General features: G+C 29.0%; 1 non-coding gene across 1 annotated transcript; it reads left to right on the plus strand.

Annotated features, from left to right (window-relative positions):
- The first annotated feature begins 821 nt into the window (after window positions 1-821).
- TRNAT-UGU (transfer RNA threonine (anticodon UGU)) lies at window positions 822-893 on the plus strand. Its single transcript has one exon. It is a non-coding gene; the product is annotated as a tRNA-Thr (tRNA).
- The last annotated feature ends 14,294 nt before the right edge of the window (window positions 894-15,187 follow it).

A 15,187-nucleotide genomic window follows, 5' to 3' on the forward strand; every position in this document is an offset into this window, starting at 1 on the left:
GAAAAAACAGACTTACGCCCACTTACACTTACTAACATATAATATATGAATTTAGTAGCGTGTGAAAAATGCCATGCCTGATCGGGATTTGAACCCGGATCCTTCGGATAAAAGGCCGAGACGGTATTAATCGACCTTGAAGATATTTATATACATGATGTGTATCCAACTTTTAATTATCTAAACTAGACAAAATATTAATTATAATTAAGAAAACTCACTTATAAAAATATGTATGAGTTATGTAACCAAATGAGACAAATTTTTAGACAGGAATTTTATTATTTTTATCCTCTACTTACGTAAGCTCTTCCTACCTCATTGGCAAAATATTTGGTCGCCCATTAAATTGGATGCCATAGGAATTATAGTTGCTTATGACATTTAATACCATAATTTATATTTAATTAAATAAAATAATTCTTGCAAACTTTGTAATATCTTATTTCTTATAGGTTATAGTTCACCCTACTACATCACGTAAAGGATTTTTGAATCTTAGTTTTGTTTGTATTCTATAAATCCAGAAGAACTCATTGACTTTTAAAATATAGTTGCCAAATGATCCATCCTTAATGTCAAAAATCTTTTTAAAAAAAATAATTTTTTGAAATAATGGGTGGTATACTCCAATTACACCAATCTGAACTCTACAACTGTTTGAAATAACTGTTTTAAATAATTAGGGTTCAAATTAAAAGTTTGATAAGCAGATTTAAAAAAATGTCAATTACAGTATTTTAATACAATTTTTTCTCGCAGAATTAAAATAAAAGTAAGAAACGTCATTAGTATTTTACACATGTTTATTCCTCATGTGAGCCTCTTTAGCTCAGTGGCAGAGCACTGGTCTTGTAAACCAGGGGTCGTGAGTTCAATCCTCACAGGAGGCAGTTTTTTTTTAATTACTTTTTAAAAATTTCATATTAAATGGAATCGGTTAATTCTATAAACATTATGGTAATTTTAAAGATGGTTATAAATTAAAAATTAATAATCTTTTAAAATTTCGCCTATAAATGAGACCACATAAAAAAAATGTAATATAGTTCGGCAGGAAATCTCTCTTTGGTCAGCCTACTGTATAAAAATCGTTTGGATCGGCACCCGAATTATTTGGCGATCAATTTATTGGATAACACGATGAGTGATTTTTCAAGATTGCTAAGTAACAATGTTCTTGGTTTGCCTTATCGTTTCAACAAGGTGACTTTATGGTCTGGCTGTATGAAGTGCACTTCATTTCATTTCGTTGTTATCGTTGTCACCAGCAGCTTGATCTGTGGCTACTTAATGTTAGTTCAAACATACATCTTATTTACTTATTGTGCAATTATCTTGCTGATCAGATTGTAAAGTTGCTGTGTCGTTATAATAATAAAGAAATAAAAATAAATATAGTTCTAAAGATTATGTCCCATTATAAAAATAAAAAGAGAAAATGAACAAGGTAACCTTATTACATTTCTAGATGAAAGAGAAAGATTTTCTAGGGGTTCTATCATCTTTCATTTATCTTAAAATGTAGCATACGAAAGTCAATCTTCTACCGTGTATTATTTCGGTTATTTTGTTAAGTTTCTGTTATATCGTTTTGGGGAGCTTAGTTTAAATGTATTAAGTATGACATTCTTTATAAAATCAAATATTTTTTTAAATATCTTTTTTGCTTTTGGATTTCTTCTAAAAAGATCCGTGTTGGTCATTGTCACCATTTCTGAACCGTATCAATTCCGGATAAATCACCACCCCATATCCAAATACATTAATTTTGTATTATCTTTTGAGATACATTTTTTATCTTCTCTTTTATTCGTTTTTTTAATTGTCTCATAAAAATTATAAATAATAAATAATAAATAACCCTTCTTCTGTCGTTGTTACAACATAAATCAAGTAAAATTGATTAAAAGAATGGATTATTATCTTCAAATAATTTTTTTTAGGATGACTAATTAACCATATAAGCTTGTGCATAGGGTTATGAAATGGAAATGTTGAATAATGTTTTAATCTTTTCTGTTTCCCGAAACGTTTTATTAAAAAAATTGCTTATCCTTCAATTCATTAAAAGTGAATATAACATAACAGAAGGATTTTAAATAAAATAATAAAGGAAAAGAAAATAATTTTTTTCAAAGGTAATAAAATTAATGTAAATGATAAATTAATTCAATAGGTAAATGGAATAAAGGCCGAATTATATTTAAAAATAATAATAATAATAATTCTCAGATTTTTGCAAGATGTAGAAATGTTTTCTACTAAATTGATGAGTGTAAAAAAATATAAATAAAAACTTACAAAAATGAACTTCTTAAATTAAAAATTTAAAGCAAAAATATAGAGATAAAAAATCATATTGTTTCCTTTTTTTCTATTTTGTAGAAAGAATTTGATTTTTTAGATATATGAACATAATTTTGTAAACATCGTCCTTAATGGTTGGGTTTATAATAAGTTAGGTTTTTAAACTTGGAAGTCCTGTTTACGTTATTTATTGATTTTATTTACGCCAGAAACAGTAGATTTATACTGAATTACAGTCATTTTTAGATAAAATGAATTATGTAACTTATGAAAAACTCCAACTCCGATCAGGGATTCAAAGTATAACATTCTAGTTAAAGGTTGAGAGGAGCTACCGCACCGTCATGGAGGTCGACTTTATAACGATTAAAATACAATTTTATCAAGAAGCCTTTTGGAAATTCTTCATTAAAATTCAACCCTAAATGTAAATACTTTTTGAACCAAAAGGATGACAAATGTAATGGAAATAAAACTAACGTCAGATAGTTCAAACAAATCAAAGAAGATTTCAGAATTACAGGTATAAGACATACTGACACAGAGAACAGAAATATATTCAGAAGAAAAGCACAGGACTATGAAAGGATTCAGAAAGGAAACAGAGATTGTAGTAATAAGAAACAAAATAGAGAAAGAAATAACATAGTTTGAAAATTAAAGAGAATTGGAAAAACAGGGACCGACCAGAATACTGTTATATATGATCCTATAGTGACCAGTGACGATTTAAAAAAAAATATTTCACTTAATTTTTTTAAAATTCAAAATATGATCAATGACGTTTTTTTTTTTTTTTTAAAGAAAAAAGGTTTGTTTTATTAACAAAACCACCCTCCTTTAATACATACTTAATGCTTCTCTCTTAAGCTTAAAACCGAAATGGCACGGTCGTCCTTGGTCGATAAGAGAAATTACGCAAGGCAAATTTTGTTAGATGCCAAATACCAGGCGTTCATAAAACAAAGTAAGTAGATAGAGTCGTTTCTTGCAATTCACCGATTGATGTAGCCTACGTTTGTATGATATCCTAGTATATTTACTCTTGGTATTTCGTGGAAAATTTCAAATATTTTCTATTATTTATTTTTACGATAATTTATCGTAAAAACTTCTATCTATTCTATATAGAACTTCTATTCTCATATATTATTGAACTCTATAAATTACATACATTATTTGTATTTTTTAAAAGATACATACGTATTTTTAATTCAAAACGTTTTTAGTTTGTTTATGACTTATAAAACTGATGATTCTCTACTATTCATTGAGTTAAATTAGATAGAATCCAGTTATATTTTTTATGTCCAGTTAAAAATTATTAAATATTTTACAACTCTTTATGTTTAGATGAAATTTTATAAAAAGAGAAAGAGAATGGATGATAAATAAATTTAGGGAGTGAATTAATTGCTTTTTTACATAGCTTTTTTAATATCGGTTATTTGGTTTGATACTATTTATTTTACAATTATTTTAGTTTCTCGTAATCTTTTAACTTCAAAATTTCAGCATAATTGAATGGGTCGTCCGTACAATCTTGAAACAATCACTTTTTCAAATGTTGAGTTTATTATGGGACTATGTTGTATTCAACACATATTAAAAATATGTATGTAATTTCAAGTTTTTTTTTTGTTTTGCTACGGTAAACCTGTTTTTCTGTTTTAAAAACTCTCTCTTTTTCTGTTTAGCCCCGGAACCACCATAAGGTATTACTTCAGAGGAAGATGTGTATGAATGTAAATGTAATATAGTCTTTTACATTCTCAGGTTGACCATTCCTGAGATATATGGTTAATTGAAATCCAACCAACAAAGAAAATCGGTATCCACGATCTAGTATTCAAATCCGTATAAAAGTAACTTCTAGGATTTGAACCTTAGTACTCTCGACTTCGAAATCAGCTGATTTTCGATGACAAGTTAACCACTAGACCAGCAAGGTTAGCTGTTTTAAAAACTGCGCTTCGTGAAACAGCGTTGTAAGTGAAACCTGTACAGCGTTCAGTTCAGCTGAACAGTTCAGTTCAGTTCACCTCGAGTGGATGAAAAATGTTTATAAGTGCACAAAAAGAAAAATTAAAGTGAGTTTATGTAAAGCCAAATAACTCATATTATAATAGCAAATAACAATAAGAGCATTCAAGACTCATATGTATTTCAAAATGAAGGTCAACCTGTGCCTGCCAAATACCTTCAAATACATTGAGTAAAACGGAAAAAAACGTTGGTTCTTCGACAGAGGAACAAAAGTTTCTCGCACAATTTCCATCATTTGACAGGAAATCTTATCTCTCATTGAAAGAAGGAATAAATCTGCATTTATATTTACGTATAAAGACTGGGTGAGATTAATAGACAATACTATAGTTTCTTTTTTTTCTGTTTTGTTTTTTGTGTATGTGTCATAGTCATTAAGAATATAATCGTTATCAAATTTAAATTTCATTAAATAAAATAAAATTTAGAATAACAGATTATGTTGGCTGCAATTAATAATGGATGATCTCTCAATCTTAACCCTGCCTGGCCTAACCTGCAGTATGACAAAGAAAGTGGGAGATGCTGAACACTAACATATCGCTTGTAAAATACAAGTGGCTTCTTCCCACTTTGTACGAGTATACGCAGATCCTCATGCAAGTGGCAAAGAAAACAGTCCTTATTAACTGAAGTCAGTACAAATTGTTTACTAATTGTATTTTATTTATTTACTCGTATTTTTAAATATAATTTTGTGTTTTCATTTAGTTTGGTATGACATAATAACCTAAATTCTTAATAATTTTAATACTTTTTTTAGAGCTGTTTATAAAAACGTATTATTTCTTTACTTTTTTTTAAGATATATAAAAAAATGCATTTAAAATCTGTTTATTTATGAAGTTCAGACTATTTATTTATTTCAATATGTAAATAATACTCTAGCTATTGTTCTTACTAATAAACAGCTTTAGTTACTCACTAATAAATAATGAAATTAGGGGTGGGGGATATTCAAGAACATTTACAAACAGTCTTTGCCTCAAATCACGAAAAAAAAAACAGTGACCAAAAAAAACTGTTAATTTGGGTTCATTTATCCCAGCACTGGTCTGATTTTCGACCCCATCGGAAAGGTAGGCATAGTGATACTTTTTTTTAAGTAAAACATTATTATTTTTAGATTTTAAAATAACACTACTAAATAGACTTATTGAAAAAAATAATTACTCTCAAAAACAACTTTTAAGCCCTAAAAAATAAAGGGGCTGAATGGGACACGAATTAAAAAATACACTTTTTAACTTATTTTTGTTGCTTGATGAATTAATTCGCCACAAAAGCTTGAACATTGTACGTGAGAAAATGGAAATGGAATTTTATAGCGTGTGCTATTAGAAAAATGCCACTCCTGATCGAGATTCAAACCCAGGACCTCTGGATTTAATTTCCTTTATTTAATTTATTTTAAAATTTAGAATCCAACTATAACTAGTATTAATATAAGGGAAATGGGAATTGTTTCAAAAAGGAGCAGATCGCAAGGAACCCCACTTAAGAATTAGAAAATCTTTTAAATATTTTCAATTTTTTTCAAGTTGTGGTACAACTTGAAAAACATGAGTTTTTGTTACATGAGATAGCTCTCGAGGATTAGGATCAATCAGGACCTTAATGTTTTAATTAAAAACCTTTTTAGCAATTATACTCTAAATACAGTATAATTTTGATGGTAAAAAGTCATTTGATTAAAGGGGTCAACTAGGATTTCAACCCTTTGCCGGTTCTATTTTAGTATTTCTTTTAACTCATTTTTTTTTACATTAATAACAATTTTATCAGTAAATTTTGACTTCTCCGTGGTTAATTACTCAACTCTCAAATTAAAAAAAAAAAATTTCTATTTTCAAGAAGAAAAGTAACTGAAATAAATTAGATCTTTTGTTTCACTTATTTCTTTTTAGTTTCCCTCTATTCGCTTTTCTTATTGTCACATTTACCTGATTGTTAAAAATAGAACCATAAATAATTTCTTTTCTACGTTAACTTGATTTTTTTAATTTTATTCTAAACTGAACTGTTAATTCCCTTTAACAGATTTAGAAAAGATGTTTACGTAAATTTATTTTTTTGGAAGTAAGTATTCGTAAATATTTTGAAGCCTGTCTTTCAAAATATTTAATTTATCAATTTAATCATAAACAAGAGCAATTATGTCTTTATTTTTAATTATTAATTTTTATAATACCACTTTAAATGACCACTATTGCTAATTGCTAATTATCTATTAATTAGCAATTAATAGTTAATTGCTAATTAATACTATTTTACTATTGTAAAATAGTTATAAATTATTACTTTAAAAATTACGAAAATACAATAGAAAAATACAAAAGAAAATTAAACAGTAGTGTAGTGCGTAGTTTGTACAAAGTAAAAAAAAAGTCCTTTTAGCAATGAATAAACATAACGGCGCTGTATATGCATATAGTAGTATAGAACTACCTTCAACCTTAGTTGAAGATTATTTAATGCACTTCAATTAGTTAACTGCGCCGTAGTACTGACAAACGTAATAAGTAATGAAAACTCCACAAAACAAACGAGTATAAACCGTCCACCTATTTTCTAAAAATTATGAAAGTGAAGCAAGGTATTATCACATTATACCCTAAATACTTTTTTCTTTTTTTTTTGTGAATTTTTAAAAATTACCGTAGTAATATTGCTATGATATTTTTTTATCAACTTCAAAAAAAGTCTTCTCAATTCACTACGTATTTATAAGTTTTTTCATGTTAAAGCCGTACTTTTTTCCAAAAAGTCACATTCGAAGAATTTTTATCTAATATTATAGTGAAAAATTCTTTTAATAGTCCTGTTATAGGTTCCTCCCGCATTATCCTACCTGAAAAACTTTATAAACAAATCAATATTTAGAAAATTTGAAGTATATCATTTTTTGTCATCATTACCTCATTTTATTGTTATAGTGTAAAAATTGGTAACTAGTTATAATTCTGATATTAAAAATATTTTTGCCCGAAATCTTTTTCTTTTATTGGAGGAAAATTTTGAATAAAGAAATAATAATATATTATTTCCGCATTCCAGAGAGCCTTAGCCCATGCTCGTCAGCAATCTTTTTATGTCTATTCTTGTCTTATTTTTATCAAAATGAAAATTTCTGCCTTTACGTTGTTTAAAAACTTTTATTTATTTTATTTTTTACCGTAGGTCATCATTTTCATAGATGCATCCATGCATCCACTTTAATGAAAATAAAACATTTAAAATAAACTTTAACAAAAAAATAAATAAAAATAAAATAAAATGATATAACTAACGTTAACTGACATGACAGATACTCCAAAATAAAATTCAGAGGCTAAATATCAGAATCACTCCTAATCAAAACAGGTTTAAGACAAGGAAATGGACTATCCCCACTGGTCTTCAACTGCGTCCTAGAATATGTAATGACAGAATAGTACAAAAATATACCCACCACATATAACAATTGAAGCAAGGAAACATGTAAACCATATCAAAGTAAAGTGTCTAGGATTTGCAGATGACCTAGCATTTCTAGCCAATAACATCGAAGAAGCTAGAATCCAAGTAACGTCATTGGAAGAACTAGCAGGAAAAATAGGCCTAAGAATATCATATGAAAAGACTAGAAATCACCAAAAATCCCCTGGTATTGAACCACGTAATCATAAACGGACACAAAGTCAAGCTAGTTGAACAGTTTCAATATTTAGGAGAAAATATCATACATGACCTCAAATAAAAAATAAACTGGAAAGAAAGAACACAAAAGCTCAGCTATGCACAAAATACCACGAAAACAACATGTAACAAAAGATGCATCTAAATAGATACCAAACTCAAGCATTACAAAACTGTAATCAGATCTATAATATCATATGGAAGCGAAACACTCTTCCAACTAAGATCCAACATTTCCTACTCAGCAGAAATGCAAAGAATAGAAAGAAGAATTCTAAGAACATGCATAAATAAAAGACGACTTACTGATGGAGACTCATACCAAACCAAGAGGTACATAAAGACGTTGAACCAGCTCTAGACTACTTTAGAAAGAAAAGAATCTCCTTCTTTGGACACATAATATCAGAACCGAACAGGCTCGTCAGGAAACTGGTCGAGAAATACTGGAAAATGACCAAAACATGACCTGGATAACTGAAATTAAATAAGATATGCAAGAACTAGAAATCACAATAGAAAATTTACGAAACAAAACTGACAATATAAAAATACTAAAAGAAGTAAACTTCAGATTTAAAATTAAAGAAAAGAAAACAATAACGAGAGGGTTTGTTCAGAAGAACTCAAAAAAGCAAGATCTGAAAGAATGAAGATATTTTAGGAAGCAATCAAGAAGAAAATTAAAAAGAAAAGACGAACCAGAGTTGACTAAAGTTGAGGTCACTGTGACCTCAAAATCCTCAACAAAAAAATCGTTCTCAGATAAAAACTCCAAAAACAGTTAAAATATAATTTATAATCAAAAATAAATAATTGATTTGAAATTTTTATTCATTGCCAAAAATAAAAGTGCTATATTAGCAATATCAAAAGCACTGGTTCTAGGGATTCCTGATAAGAAGGTAATTCCACTATATCCAATTGTGTTTTTTTTTGTTTTTGGTATTTTTAAAACTATTTTTGTATTGCTTTGAAAGATTACTTAATGAATAAATAGCTGATGAGAAAATCATGACACAAGTATTTTATAGACATTAAAAACGGCACAATGTTTTACAGGAAATCTAAAGCTAAAAATTAGGTATATAAATGGAGTAAACCGTAAATAATGGAGTACTTAATGCGTTGTTTTACTAAAAAAAACTGGAAAATTGTGGGTTATATAGAAACAAATCGTGCCAGAAGTAGGGAAAGACCACTTTTTGGTGGCTTTTCGATCGAAACTTTCCCACCACAATATATCTACTCCTTTAAGAAAAACAAGTCGTCATTTTAGTCGTCATTTTGGAAGTGGAAATTTTATGAAACTGCACACAAATGTCGGTAAATCTATACCAAAGTTTTATATATATTTGAATATAATTTCATTTCAAATCAACAAATTGATAAAATTTTAAAATCTTGAGTTAAAACAAGATCTTACTTGACTCGGTCAATTAAAGTTAACATCAAAAGGTCTGTTATTTTTAGAAACATAATTAATATTCTGATTTAAAACATTAATTTTAATCAAATTATTTTCATAAGCGATTAGTAAAGAGTTTAATAATTTAAAGTTAGTAAAACAGGAAGTAATTTCAAACAAAATGGATCCAAAATAATAATTTCCTTGGGTTTCCAATGAAAAGACTTCACCCAGAACCGTTTTGCTATGTTTTAAATCTTAACCTGCGATTCCTTTAGAAATGGTAAATGATAGTCATTAATTGATCCACAATAGAAAAATGGGAAAGCGAACCTTTTATGGCAGTGAGTTAATGTCTGAAATCGGAATCACAATTAACGAATGACGTCGAAGTAAATAAAGTCACGCAAACCTGTGCGGGTTTAAAAACCGGTAGAAGTTTTAGTTACCTGACCGCGAATCTGAAATCCTACATGAGAGTAACGCCGATGTCTATCATCAATATAAAACATCTCGAAATCTCTTCGTACAGTATTATTTTACCGTCTCTGCCGCCGTCATGTCAAGATTACCGGTGACTTTAATACAACAAAAGCTTCCTTCTTCCCAACATCAAGAGTCGGTATCAGAAGATCGTGTCCTCCCATCAGATGCAATCAAGTTAGGATACTCCATTTTTTAAGTAATTAACTATTGAAGCTGAAAAATAAACTACTGAAGAAAACAATTACAGTACATAAAATTAAAATCATTGTAATATATATGTTCGAATGTGTGCATGTAAGGTAACCTGTTTTTTGCTGTATTTCCAGTGGATGAATCAGTTTGGATTAGATTTGGCACGATAATTTCTGTATATTGGACATTGATGCTGTTTAATTTTGATCGCAATCGGTCAAGGGGACAAAGAAGTACGGCCTTTATTGTTTTCGTATCTCAAAATTTTACTCAAAGAGCAGGTAAACTTTTTCACGTAATTTAATGCTTCTTAGATGGCTAAGATACTTTCTTTTTTGTGTATGGTCTTAATCAAACCCCTGTAAAGAAATGACAACAAAACGTATTAAAATTAAAATCTCTATTGTCATTTCTACATTAAAATCACATTTTTTTATAAATTAGTCGATTTAATTACATCAGAATTATTAAAAACTATTAATCAATTTAAAACTTTGTAAGATGGTAGCGTTAAAAGCTTTAATTTTCTTATTATTCACCAGGGCGTTATGCCTCTATGATCGCTTGACCAGCTGACCATCAGCTGATTATTCTTTTCTCATTATTGTAGCAAGCCAAATTTTCATTCTTAGTTACTAATTCGTAAGGTGAACGTCTTTTATATGTAAATACAGTCTCGTTATACGTATGTTCATAATTAATTTAACGTATTAGATTTATCATCACGCAGTATTATATATTTTAATTCAAGTCAGTAAAACGGTTACAGTTTACTTATAAATCAATAAATTCTTAATTTAATCGTACACAAATAGCAATTGCAATCCTACAATATTTTTAGGGAGATTACTAAACAAGCATGTAATTCTGATGTGTGATTGGGCGATTTTGTTTAGAGATGGGATATTAAGTATATTTTTCGTTCTTTTTCATTTTGCTTAATATCAAGATGAGTTACTCTATTTTTGTGAAATTCATAAGATGACCTCTGAATATAGGTCTCATTGATGCCATTTAATTTTGGTTACAATTTATCAAGAAAGTGAGAAAGCACGGTTTCCATATATCCCGTCAATCACCTTCTTTTGCTAAGAGTAGAAAATTTTTTAAAATAATTCGATATCTCTTAAGAGGCTAATAAAATGTTGGTTCATGTTATATCGCATCGAATCCTAAATTAAAAGGGCGAGAACAAAAACCCAATTTTTATTTTTTTCATGCATCGTAAAAATTACCTTTTTATTAGCTAAAACAGGTTATATAATTAAAAAAATTATGCTATTTTATTTTGAGGTCAATCGATTAAGGGGGTTGAAGGGAATAGTATTTACTTAACGTTGTTTTAATATTTCTATAAGCTTTAAAAATCTTGATCTTCTGAATAATCTGCCTAAGACGAAGCCCTTGGTAGCCAATCACAATTTTCCCGACTCGTCGGGAAATTTATGCAACTCCTTGCTGACTTTTTAATAAGATCCCACCGGTTTGGCTTAGCGGTGAACGCGTCTTCCCAAATCAGCTGATTTGGAAGTCGAGAGTTCCAGCGTTCAAGACCTAGTAAAGACAATTACTTTTATACGGATTTGAATACTAGATCGGTGGATACCGATGTTCTTTGGTGGTTGGGTTTCAATTAACCACACATCTCAGGAATGGTCGAACTGAGACTGTATAAGACCACATTTCATTTACATTCAATTCATATCATCCTCATTCATCCTCTGAAATAATACCTGAACGGTATTTCCCAGAGGCTAAACAGAAAAAAGTTAGACTTTTTAATAAGATATTCAGATAGAATAATTAGTAGTTTCCTTTTTTATTAATACCTCTTAAGAATTTCTCTTGGCTTTTTTTTAAATATTTTAACAGAGTTTATTCTTTGTATATAATAATAAGACTAAAAATATAAATAAATAAAAATAAAAATGAGTATTAAATTATTCAAGTTTCTATTTCTGATTTCTAACCCTTCAAATATTGCATTTTTGACCAACTGAATAATGATCTTTTAACTTCAATATGAAAAATTTCTACTTAAAATCATTCTTAATTAAATAACACAGTTATACAGGCGAAGAAATTCAATATTGAATGATTACTTATTTCTTAATTAGTATCACACAATAAGTAATATAAAAATGAGTTAATTCAATTTATTGAAAAAATACAAAATTTAATAAAAATATTGCAGTTTATTTAATAAAGTTGTTAGGAGTAATACATAATGTTTATACTTCTAAATAAGGTGTCATGTATGCATACATACTAGTACTTAATTTTTTTTCTGTTTAGCCTCCAGAACCACCGTAAGGTATTACTTCAGAAGATGAATGAACATGATATGTATGAATGTAAATGAAGTGTAGTCTTGTGCAGTCTCAGTTCGACTGTTCCGAAGATATGTGGTTAATTGAAACCCAACCACCAAAGAACACCAGTATTCACGATCTAGTATTCAAATCTGCATAAAAGTTAATTGTAGTTTTAACAAACCTCACAAGCTTGCTAGGAGAATATGTGAATTATAATTCTGTACATAAAGAAATAAAATAAAAAATTTTATAGAAATTACCTGTTAAAGGAAACATTTTTTCGGATTGACTTATCACAAGTAAATGTGAATTTGACACATTTCCTACCCTGCCACAGCCAGTGTATATATGTAGTGAATATTCCGGATGTTCATAAAATAAGAAAACCGTTAAAGATCTTTTCAATAGTTAAAGATAGGAAACTGAAACTTAGCAAATGCTCTTAGCTCGAAACGATGTATTTTTCGATATGAAAAGACAACAACCTGAAGATCCATGGGAGGGAGATAAATAAAAAATTTTAAATGGAAAGTGTAGCATTGTGACATTTTTAAAGAGCATTGAAAAATATCGTTAATAATTGTAACAAAAATGGCGGCTATTTAATATTTTTTTACAGTTATTTTCAAAAGTGACCTACAGTAAACCACAATTAGTGATTTCATACTAAAATATATATAATTTTGAGGTAGGAACATTTGCTAATTTTTTTTAAATTCTTTACTCTTGTGCAGTTATTTAAGAGGTATAACTGACCTCTACTACGTAAAGTGTTGACCGCTTTTAAAACTAATTTAAAAATCAAATTTTTTTGAAAAAATTAAACGGCCACCGTTTTGATTACGGTTGTCGTAGTCCAAAGGTCTTAACGCCAAGAGTTTTGTTTTTAAATGCCGTTTAAAATGATTTATCACAATCCTGCCCTTTCCATTTTAAACGTTTTGTAGATGTGGTGCACTCATATCAAAAAAATAAAATCGTTTCGACGTAGGAGCATATGCTAAATTTTATTTTTTATGTATAAAGGTTAAAAAGTTATTTAAGGGATGCAATACTTTATTAACATTCAATATACATTAAAATAATACAGTAAATACACATTAGACATGATAAATAGCAGAAAACTGGAACATTAATTCCTTGTTTTACACTACCTATCTATCACAGTCTTTCTTTTATGAATGTGATGTACACAAAACAATCGAGATAAGAGACACCAATTCGAACTGATTTCTCTGAAAATATCCACTATCCGGCCAGCCTGTATGGTGAATAGAATGTTGGTTCAGTTGTAGAGCTAAATATCAGTTATATTTATAGTGTATTCAGTTTAGGTTATAGAGTGACGAATAAACAAAGGCTGCGTTTGAGTGACTGAATTCATCATGAGTCTCCTGAGTAACGTCCCGTGTATGAGTGCCGATTCACAACGCGGCCATATCTATATACAACATTATAATCATCACCGTATAATTAGTCATATAGTAGTAGTCACGTAATAAACGTTTATATAATGTTACGTCTTCTCATTTCTATTAAAAACCTTGTGATCGCTCTTTTGTTCTCGTGTTCAATTTTTGTGTTATGTTACTTATTTATTTACTCTAATGTTATTTAAAGTTAATATAATCAATTTTTTAAGTTTACTGGAACATAAGTGCAGTGTATTCCTAGATTTGTGTCTGTACGACTTGAGTTATACCATTATTTGATACCATATCTTATATCGATTCAGGTGATAATAGCCCATGATTACAGATATCCCCTCCGAAAACAAACAGCTCTTAAGTCATGCGGAAAAACACATCATTTTAAATGCTTACAAAAGCGAATTATAGAATCATCCAACCACTTGATTTTGGATGTCGTTAATAAAACTGCTAACATAAGTGAAAGTTGTGCTGATTCAGTGCACAATATGATTTGCGAGTAAAAATCTACTAATGAATTACGGACTCCTAATAAAACAAAACCCCATAGGTTAACTAAAGAAAAAGTTGAAGATTTCGATAAAAACGCGATTCGTAAAATAAGTACACGAATTTTATTTTCGAAAAGAAAACCAGATAGAAAACTACAGTTGATAGTGTTATGAGTTGTAAATGACAATAACGATCTACCAGATTTCCGAAGAACAACTTTTTATAAATTGTTAAAGAATAGGAATTTTAAATACGAAAAACGGGGGAAAAAAGAAGCCTTTCGTTTGGCTTATTAACCGTTAATAAGCCTCCATCGAATAAAGGTAGGCTTTCATAATTACGCATATGGGCTGTGATACTGGTTTGCCAATAGTGGTCTCTGGAGTTTTGAATCTAAATCTTCAGGAGACTATCATAACGAGTTGAACTTTTGAGATATTGTTTACTGGTGTTTTACTTTTTCTGGAAGATAATTCAGTTATTGTCTTAGGCAATACTTCTTATCAATCATGTAAAAAGGAAAAAATTCCAGCTGGAAAAGAATGATATTAAAATGTGGCTTAGTTCAAAATAATGATTTTTGAAGAGGATGAACTTAAGGTCGGTCCAATTATTGCAAAGGGTTTCGCGTATTAAAAATAATTTTAATATGTATAAAACTGATAAGTTAGCAAGATCTAGTGGTAAAACCGTGCTTTGATTACTTCCCTTCCATTGTTAACTTAACTCAATTGAGTTAATTTGGGTACAAACCAAAAGTTACGTAGCATAAGAAAATACTACATTTAAAATATCTATGTTAAAAATTTATGCTTAAAACGAGCCAGCAT

The sequence above is a fragment of the Lycorma delicatula genome, chromosome 3 (assembly GCF_047948215.1).
Source record: "Lycorma delicatula isolate Av1 chromosome 3, ASM4794821v1, whole genome shotgun sequence".
Taxonomy (NCBI): Eukaryota; Metazoa; Arthropoda; class Insecta; order Hemiptera; family Fulgoridae; genus Lycorma; species Lycorma delicatula.